At 38.2% G+C, this 10,160-nt stretch overlaps 1 long non-coding RNA gene across 1 annotated transcript; it reads left to right on the forward strand.

The window, feature by feature from the left end:
* Nucleotides 1-395: 395 nt before the first annotated feature.
* Nucleotides 396-8,316, forward strand: LOC108543121 (uncharacterized). The gene is made up of 3 exons (XR_001889474.1): nt 396-494; nt 2,863-2,972; nt 8,223-8,316. It is a non-coding gene; the product is annotated as an uncharacterized LOC108543121 (long non-coding RNA).
* Nucleotides 8,317-10,160: the final 1,844 nt, after the last annotated feature.

Genomic DNA, 10,160 nt, shown 5'->3' on the forward strand with positions numbered 1-10,160 from the left:
CATTTCAAGAAAGAAAAATTACAAATCAATATATTTTATACAAATAGGTATAAAATTATTTTAAAATTAGGTTCAAATATATAAACTGCCATTTGTAGTTCAAGTATGGTAAAATGTCAGCAATTTCATGTGGTTCAAATCAACATAGCAATCTGGATCTAGTTATCTTTAAGAACCAAATGAGCTTTAAAAAAATTCAATGTAAATCACACAAAAAAAGAAAAATAAATGAACATTTTGATAGATGCAGAAAAAATATCTGATCAGATTTGACACTCAACCATGGTAACAACTCTTGGGTAACCTAGTTATAGACATATTAGTTAATAAAGAATATTCTGTTAAGCAGAATTCTATGATCTCCAAGATTCCCACACAATTGTATACAAGTTCTGTACAACTCTCTCTTGTTGAGTGTGGGCAAAATCTCACACTCAGTCCCAGGATTAAATTACTAATCACTTGATGTCTTAATTGAAAAGCAGATTACCCAGGTAGGCCTGACTTAACCAGATGAGTCATTTACAGGGAATGGGACCTCCCTGAAGTCCGAGCAATTTGATGCAGGGGAGATTCTCCTTTGCTGGCTTCAAAAATGGAAGAAGCCAAATGGCCAGGAATTGAGAGTGGCCGCTGAAAGTTTAGAGAAAACCCCAGCCAATAGCCAGGAAAACAACAACAACACTGACCTCAATCCTACAACTGAAAGGAACTGAGTTCTGCTAATGAATGACCTCGGAAGAGAATCAAGAGCTCCAGATAAGTACCTAGCCACAGGTTGACACCTTAATTTTAGCCTTGTGAGACCCTGAGCAGAGTATCCAGTTGAACCCTGTCCAGATGTATGACATACAAAAGTGAGATAATGACTTTGAATTGTTTTGAGTTGCTGAATTTATGGTAATTTGTTATTCAGCAATAGAGAGCTAAGGTAAACAAGTACCTAAAACTCTATAGAGAGCATCATGCTCAGTGGCAAATATTGCAGACTTTCCTGAGATTAGGAATGCATTTTCACTCTTTCCACTCATTACTGTACTGGCCATCCTAGCAAATGCAACAAAACAAATAAACAAAATAAATAAATAAAAAGCACAAATACAGAAAAAAATGAATAAAATTGTCATTGTTTACAGACTACGTGATTCTGTACCTAGAATACTAGACTATCCAAAAAAATCTACAAACTTTAAGAACTGACAACAATTACAGCAATGTTGCTGAGTCCAATGTCAATATATGACAATAATTTTATTTTCTTATAATGCAATATAGTAAGTGCTTTTGTGGCTAGTAAGCAACATGAAGTAGAAAATAAAATTTTAAAATATTATTTATGATTGCATGAAAGAACAGACACATGTGAGAAGTATGAAAAGTGTGTAAGACTTTTATACTAAAAGCTATAAAATATTTAAATAAATTAAAGGGGGTCTAAACAAATAGAAACTCATACCATGTTCATGAATTGGCTCAATATTGTAAATCTATCAAATCCCCCACAAACTAACCTATGTACTTAATCCTTTCCCAATATAAACTCCAGCAATTTTTACTTTTTCTGATAAAATTAACTAGTTCTAAAACTCATATGGGAATGCAAAAAAGTCCAAAAAGAGCAAAAAAAGGTATTGTCACACATCAGCTAGGTAGAGAGAGAATGATCTTTTCAATAAATGGTTCTGTGTCTATTAAATAGCATTACAGAAAAGCAAATGTGTCCTAACTCTTACTTTACTTTGTGTGCTAAATTAAATTCCAGATTTACTACAGATTTAATTATGAAGGAAAATCTACAAAGCATTTGGAGAAAAAAATACAGCAGAACATCTTTCTCACTTGGGTGTAGCAAATATTTTTTAAGACATGACACACAAAGCACATCTCTAAAAGATAAACATTGTTAAATCAAACTATATTGTAATTAAAATGGTGTGTTCCTCAAAAGACATAAATACAACAGTTAAAAGGCAACCTACGGCCGGGCGCGGTGGCTCAAGCCTGTAATCCCAGCACTTTGGGAGGCCGAGACGGGCGGATCACGAGGTCAGGAGATCGAGACCATCCTGGCTAACACGGTGAAACCCCCGTCTCTACTAAAAAAATACAAAAAAAAATTAGCAGGGCGAGATGGCGGGCGCCTGTAGTCCCAGCTACTAGGGAGGCTGAGGCGAGAGAATGGCGTAAACCTGGGAGGCGGAGCTTGCAGTGAGCTGAGATCCGGCCACTGCACTCCAGCCTGGGCGACAGAGCGAGACTCTGTCTCAAAAAAAAAAAAAAAAAAAAAAGGCAACCTACGGAGTGGGAGAAGATATTTCAATGCATATATTCAACAAATAACTCATATTCTAAACTTATAAAGAACTTCTACAAATCAATTAAAAAATAGGCATTCCCAATAGTAAAAGAAACTGAAAACATGAACAAATACTTTATAAAAGAGGATCTTCCACGGCTAACAAATTTGTGAAAAGGTGACCAAATTCATTTATAATCAGGGATATCCATGTTAAAATTAGCATGTACCCACTAGGAAAACTAAAATAAAAAAGACAGAAGGACCAGTACCTACAAGGATGTGGAGCAACTGAAACTCTAATACACCAATATCAGGATGGTAAATTGGTGCAACCATCTTGCAATCCATTTGGGAGTATCTATAGTATCTAAATATCTGCATATCCCCTCACTCAGTTAAAATATTTAGTGTAAAATATTTTTTAAGTAATTATGAAAATTTTATTACTTTATTATTATTAACATCTCTTAATATTATTTTATATTAATCATGAATAATTATCGATAGCAATAATTTTATTAGTAGTGTTATAATTATAATTTATATTCTGTATTTATTCACAGACTAGTGCCTTCTGCCTTCTGGGCAGGTCACATCTGAAAGATTATCCTTTTTGAATCAGTTTGAATGTTCTAGTGACCAGGCCGCACAGTTTCTCTTGACATTTAAAAATGTAAGTTGTTCCACCCAGCCACAGAAGCATACCTAATGTGTGATTCTTATTTATTTAAAGGTGAAAACAGACCAAACTAATCTATGGTGTTATAAGTCAAGATGGTGGTTGCGTTTGGGGTTGATAGCTTTCCCCATAAAAGGGGCATAAAGGTGGGGGCAGTGCTTCAGGAGTGCTATAATGGACTTTGTTCTCAGTGTGGGTGCTGATTGCATGAGTGGGTTCTGATTGTAAAAATTCACCAAGCTGTGTGTTTTAATGTGCAATTATGTGAATAAATATTACACTCCAATAAAAAGTGAATTTTTTTTCTTCTAAAAAAAAAACGGGATACATGTGTAGAACATGCAGGTTTGTTACATAGGTAAACGTGTGCCATGGAGGTTTGCTGCACCTATTGACCTGTCCTCTAAGTTCCTTACCCTCACCCTCGACCCTCCCAACAGGCCTTGGTGCATGTTGTTCCTCACTCTGTGTCCATGTGTTCTCATTGTTCAGCTCCCACTTATGAGTGAGAATATGTAGTATTTGGTTCTCTGTTTCTGTGTTAGTTTGCTGAGGATGATGGCTTCCAGCTTCATCCATGTCCCTGCAAAGGACATGACTTAATTCCTTTTCATGGTCGCATAGTATTCCATGGTGTATATAGACCACATTTTCTTTATCCAGTCTATTATTGATGGGCATTTAGGTTGGTTCCATGTCTTTGCTATTGTAAATAGTGCTGCAGTCAACATATGTGTGCATGTGCCTTTATAGTAGAATGATTTATATTCCTTTGGGGATATACCTAGTAATGGGATTACTGGGTCAAATGGCACTTCTGGTTCTAGATCCTTGAGGAATTGCCACACTGTCTTCCACAATGGTTAAGCTAATTTACGTTCCTACCAACGGTGTAAAAGCATTCCTGTTTCGCCACAGCCTCGCCTGCATCTATTATTTCCTGAATTTTTAATAATCACCATTCTGACAGGCATGAGATGGTATCTCATTGTGGTTTTGATTTGCATTTCTCTGAAGATCAGTAATGTTGAGCTTTTTTTCATGTTTGCTGGCCACATAAATGTCTTCATTTGAGAAGTGTCTGTTCATATCCTTTGTCTACTTTTTGATGGAGTTGTTTGTTTTTCTTCTTTTAAATATGTTTAAGTTCCTTGTAAATTCTGGATATTAGACCTTTGTCAGATGGGTAGATTGCAAAATTTTTCTCCCATTCTGTAGGTTACCTGTTCACTTTGATGATAGTTTATTTTGCTGTTCAGAAGTTCTTTAATTAGATCCCATTTGTCCATTTTGGCTTTTGTTGAAATTGCCTTTGGTGTTTTAGTCATGAAATCTTTGCCCATGCCTATGTACCGAATGGTATTGCCTAGGTTTTCTTCTAAGTTTTTATGGTTTTTAGTTTTACATTTAAGTCTTTAATCGATCTTGAGTTAATTTTTGTATAAGGTATAAGGAACAGGTTCAGTTTCAGTTATCTGCATATGACTAGCCAGTTTTCTCAGCACCATTTACTGAATAGAAGATCCTTTCCCCACTGCTTGTTTCTGGCAGGTTTGTAGATCAGATGGTGCAGATGTGTGGTATTATTTCTGAGGTCTCTGAGAACTATTACACTCCAATAAAAAGTGGAAATTTTTTCAAGTATTTTCTTCAAGTCCTTTTCTATAAGTAATTTACATAAATATGACCATATATGTTAAATGGTAAGGAAATTTGGAAATAGTAATTTCATGCAATTCTGTTATACTCTGAAAGTTTCTTGATTCATTACTCTATCACAAAGAAATATTTGCTTGATTATGATTTTTTGTTTTAATTTTCACTCTATTATGTTCCAAAAGAGGATATTAAGAAACAATAAAAAAGTGTTTTCATTCTGGTGGTTAGGATGCCAGTCATAAAAATAGCAACTACCACTTTTTGAATGTTTATTATACGTCACAAGCATTGCGTGGATTATCTCTGATATTACCAATGTCTGATGAGATGAGTTTTGTTATTTTCTTGCAGATGGGATAACTGAGGCTCAGAGACTTTATTTAATTTTCCCAAGTCCACATGGATTTATGTCAGGTTTCGTTCCCAAATCCGTTCTTTTAGCACCACATCACATTGCCCATGGGTCTGTTTCTCACAACAATGTCGGTTCACTGAAATATACCACGAAGATAGCTTCTGCGCTGACCACTCAGCACTATAGAGACTGGGAACACATTTGCTTCCATTTCTAAGGATTCCTAGGGAATCCTTAGGCTGTGGATGTTTTTTTGTTTTGTTTTTAACCTTATCTTCCTAAGTTAATATCCCTCCTAAGTACTTAGACCTTGGAGCACCATGAAAATATACTGGATATTCCATTTCATCTTCTGCTTTGTAAAAATATAAAAACAGATTGACGGTTGGGTGTGGTGGCTCACACCTGAAATCCCAGCACTTTGGGAGGCCAAGGCAGGCTGATCATGAGGTCAGGAGTTCGAGACCAGCCTGGCCAACATGGTGAAACCCCCGTCTCTACTAAAAATACAAAAAATTAGCCAGGCGTGGTGGCAGGCGCCTGTAATCCCAGCTACTTGGGAGGCTGAGGCAGGAGAACCACTTAAACCTGGGAGGTGGAGGTTGCAGTGAGCCGAGATCACACTACTGCACTCCAGCCTGGGCAAAAGAGCGGGACTTGAAAAAAAATGGATTGATAGTCTAGATATCCTAAAGCTGATTTTTTTACATCAATTACGGTAAATAAAATAAGGAGACATGAGTGAAAGGTGGTAGAAGATACAGTTTTATCTGTTAAGAGAAAAAATAATCTTTCATAAATAATCTATCACAAAACATAGATCCTCTTTGACTATCATGGAGAACCCTTGACAGAACTTTTAAACCCTCCTGGTAGAGAAAAGAGAGGATGGATTTATTTGTCTCCTTGCAAGAAGACAGGGAAGTAAAGCTACTTACATTGATTTTTTAAAAACATACATAAAGACAAAAATTAGACTGATAGAATTGCATTATAGACAAGCTTTTCTCCCCTCACCTCTTCTTCCCCTTTACCTCTTCCTCACAGTCACACAACTTTTACTTCCACTCCAGTGGTGCATGTCTACAGAGGCAGTTCCTGGGCTAATGTTAGTGATGACACAGATTAATTTAGTTCTGAATGAAAAAATCACTGAGTGCCTACCATATATACCAGATGTTCTATGTATTGGGTGCTGAGGCTACAATGGTAAATTGGATATTTCTCCTGCCTTCAGAAAGCTTCCAGTCTTGTCACTAATGGATTTGGGGCCCAGTACCCTTAAAATCACCTCAGAGCTGCCTGAATCCATAGACTACTTGCAGAATCACTGGTTTTACTTGGATCAAGCCATTTGAGAAGGAGTCTGTCTCAACAGTCCCCCAACATCCACCCTCCCTGCACCTTTATTTAGCAAGTCACGTGTTTTCTGCAACAAACACCATTTGCCATCCATTTAATTTCCCCTTCAATACTCGAGTTCACACTCTCCTTTTCATTGTCCCTTTTGTCCCTGTGTTCATGGTCCCCTCCAGTTGTATCCTAGGAACAAGCGTGTGCACATGCATAATCTCTCCAACTCTTTGAAGATGGGGCCCCTCACTTTTAGTTAGTGCATGCTTAGAATGCCTTGTTCAGACTTAGTTTGCATAGTCAGTTTAGCTTAGGAAATATTATTGGTCAACTGACTATTTAACTCAATAACTCTGAGACTACCTATTCCATATTTCAAAACAGATTGGCTAATCCAGAAGTGTTTCTCTGGGATGAGGTCAGCTGAGGTGGAACAACAGAGCACACTATTCAATGGGGGTATTTAGCTTGTTGTTTTTGACGTGTAATCACAGGCCAAGAGTTTGCCAAGAGTAACTGATAATGAGCATTGAGTTTCCCTTGCTGAAGTTAATTCTGTGAGAAAAAAATTCAGATAGAATTAAATGAAAATTCAATCATTGATCCTTCTCAGAATCTGTCCTAACATCAAAAATTTCGGAGTTTCTACAGCAAAGTAGGGTGGAATAACTCCTAGAACCACAGAGAGTTGTATAGAATTAAGTAGAATTCTTATGAGCAAAACTACCAAGTGCTATTCCATTCCCACTCCTCCTTTCCTAGAAAGGTGTCCAGTTATTTCAGAGGTCAATGTGAAAGGTTTATAGGAATTATCCTGTTCTCTAATACCCTGTATTCACATCTTAGAATGACTTTATGTCTTTCAATCTAATACCCTGTATTGGAGAACATTGTTCTCTAATACAACTTTTCCTCCAAGTAAATTTTTCCCCCAAGTAAAGCAAAGAATAAGCAGGAGTGGGACTTGAAATCACTATTTACAAGGTATGGGATGGATTCCTCAAAGAAGAGCCCTCAAGACTACAGCAAATGCAGACTCTCCACATTTGCTAATAAAATCCCTTGCTGAGTAGCCACTAAACAGTGCAACACTCCAATCCCTTATTGAATCCCAGCTCATACTTTCCAAGACAGTTAGACTCCTTCTAAGCTAGACTTCACAGATGATTTCCATGCTTTTGGGAAAATACAGTTCTGGAGCACAATTAGACTGTGACCCCGGATGAGGCAGGTCATCTAGACATACCAACATGGTGTAGTGGCTACAAGTCAGATTGCCTCATTTTGTTCTGGACTTGCTGGATTTGAGTGCCAGCTTCACCACTCACTATACAGTCACCTTGTGGAGTAATTTGCTTAACTTCAGTTTCCTCAGCTGTGGAATGGTAGAAATAACCCTTATTGAGCTATTTTGAAGATTGATTTAGACAACCTGTGTGAAATGTTGAGCATAACGTCTGGCATGCTTGAGTGCTCAGTAAATTATTATTTGCCCCACTCCACTGGATCTCAGATGCAAAACATGTGATGGATACCATATCCTTCCAAAGTGGGGCAGGCTTTCCGCTCTTGCGATTGCATAAATTCTAAATCTTAGAGTTTCTATTGGAGATACCCAAGTCTTGAGGAAAATCTTCACTGCTTAATCCTGAATCCCAAACTATAGGAGGGAACTTACAACTTCCAAATAGTTAAACATTGAAAGGTGGGATTGGAAAAGTGTCCTTTTAAAGTAATATGAGGGCATCAGCCTTCTCATTAGCATGTCCCAAAGTGTGTTCTGCCTAGCACTAGTTCTGCAAAATGCTCAAAAAAAACCCTCCCATGAGCAAATACATTTTAAAAAAATTACCACCTACTATCTCTCTCTCTCACAGGTTTTTATATACATCAACATATTAAAAGTGTGAAAAGATCATGCAGAAAAAAAAAACCTGTTCAGCTTCATCTCACATAGTATTTCTGCCACCTATTTCATTGCAGATACTTTGTTAATATCTTGGAACTCGTGTTTTTAGAAAAACACATTGGAAATGGAGGAGACTGTCAAGGACAATAATAAATATAGTTCTGGAAACACCTAGTGTTCTATTTTGCCAAATTCTAAAAAAAATAAAAATAACATCTTAAAAATTGCACTGTAGTTAGTACTGGCACAATTAAGTTCTCCCTTCACAAAATGATCTTACCTGGGCCTGAATACCTGAGGTCTTGCTCACACTGGCATGGTTACGAGGGTCATGTACACAAAGATGACCTATTTGTTTGTGAAGAACTTTATGTACTTATTAAACACAAATAGCTTGAGTTTGATTTTGATTTTTCAGAAGAAATGTGTCTTTCTTAGAAAACTGATCATCGAACTCCATTCTATACCAGTTTGTTTTCCCCTCTCGCACTCTCTTTGTGTAGTAATCTACTATAGACTCTGTTCCCATAGGTTTGGGGAATAAAAAAGAAGCCTACAATCCCCCAGCCCCCCTTTCCTTTTCCCTCCTAATGCCCCAGAGCAGCTGGTAGGGTTTATTGCTATTCCCCAACATTGGCCCCGTTCTATACACGGAGTAAGATTGATGACCCTGATTCTAAATTGTGAAGATCCAGCATGCGCCTTTGTCCTATGTCCCCTGAGGATGAATTGGCATCAGAAGCACTTGGTAAAGAGGCAGCACTTTTTGGTACATCAGGAATGACAGTGACAGTATGGAGCAATCCTGCGGGGGGCCTCTCCACCACCCCCACCCCTGTCGACCTCTGCCTTGAGCTCAGTACCCACTGGGGCAGACTGCTGCCTCACCAGACAATACCATGGAAAGAGTGCTCAGGTCCAAATCCCCTGCAGGGCCTACTTTGCAAGGTTGGCTGGGGGAAGCTGTAGCCACAGTGAAATGGCCCTTTTTTTAAAGGCACCTTCAATTACAACTGTGAGGGTACATAGATATCAAGCCAACAAGGCGGTGTGTGTGTGTGTGTGTGTGTGTGTGCAGGAGCATGTGTAACCACACATCTGTACACCTAAGAAGAGAGAAGCCAATCAATAACTACCCTATATTTCTTAGCTCTCCTCTTGAAAGTCAACCTGCATGACTCCAAAGACAGGTTGCACAAACCTGGCATCTTACAAGATTCTCATCAGGCTCTCATTTTTTTGTGTCACTAGTTTGGCTGAAATAAAAACTCAAAGCCCCCACAATATTGAACCACCATTCCAGACCCAGCCAAGGTTTGGAACATAAAGTGAGCTGAATGAACCAGCCTGTAGGCAACCCAGGGAAAGTAATTGTTCTTCGTAGCAGCCCGGCTGCTTTTCTGCTTAGCATCTGAACAAGTTAATTTGGAAACATGGCCTTCTGGAAAGAAATGGCGCTTCTCTCAGCATCCCATGGATTCATGAGGAGAGATGCCCTTTCACCAGGTAGAAACAGTAAATTACATTTGAAATCCATTTCTATTGAACGAGGTAAAATCCTTCTTTTTCCCAGGAGCTCCTCTTTTTGCCTAGTAGCACCATTTAACATCAATTGCCCAACTTCGGAGTTCACTTTTTGCTCACATCAGTGTCTGGCAACTAGGGGAAGAATTTTACTAGTTGAACATGGAGGAGTTGAATTAAATACAAAATCACATAAAGAAGTTTGCTCTTTGCCAATCCTGGGCTTCAAGGAACTGATCTCAGCAGCATCTAAATTGGACAAATTGGCTAAATTGATCCTGCTTCATAGAAAGGGTACTTCATCTAGATCCAATCAATGGCAGATTGAGGTGTGATGTGAAAGGAGGGGAAGGAATCAGGCAGCCAACTATTCTAGGGTAGG

Source organism: Rhinopithecus bieti, unplaced genomic scaffold, assembly GCF_001698545.2.
Source record: "Rhinopithecus bieti isolate Rb0 unplaced genomic scaffold, ASM169854v2 scaffold_23898, whole genome shotgun sequence".
NCBI classification, from domain to species: Eukaryota; Metazoa; Chordata; class Mammalia; order Primates; family Cercopithecidae; genus Rhinopithecus; species Rhinopithecus bieti.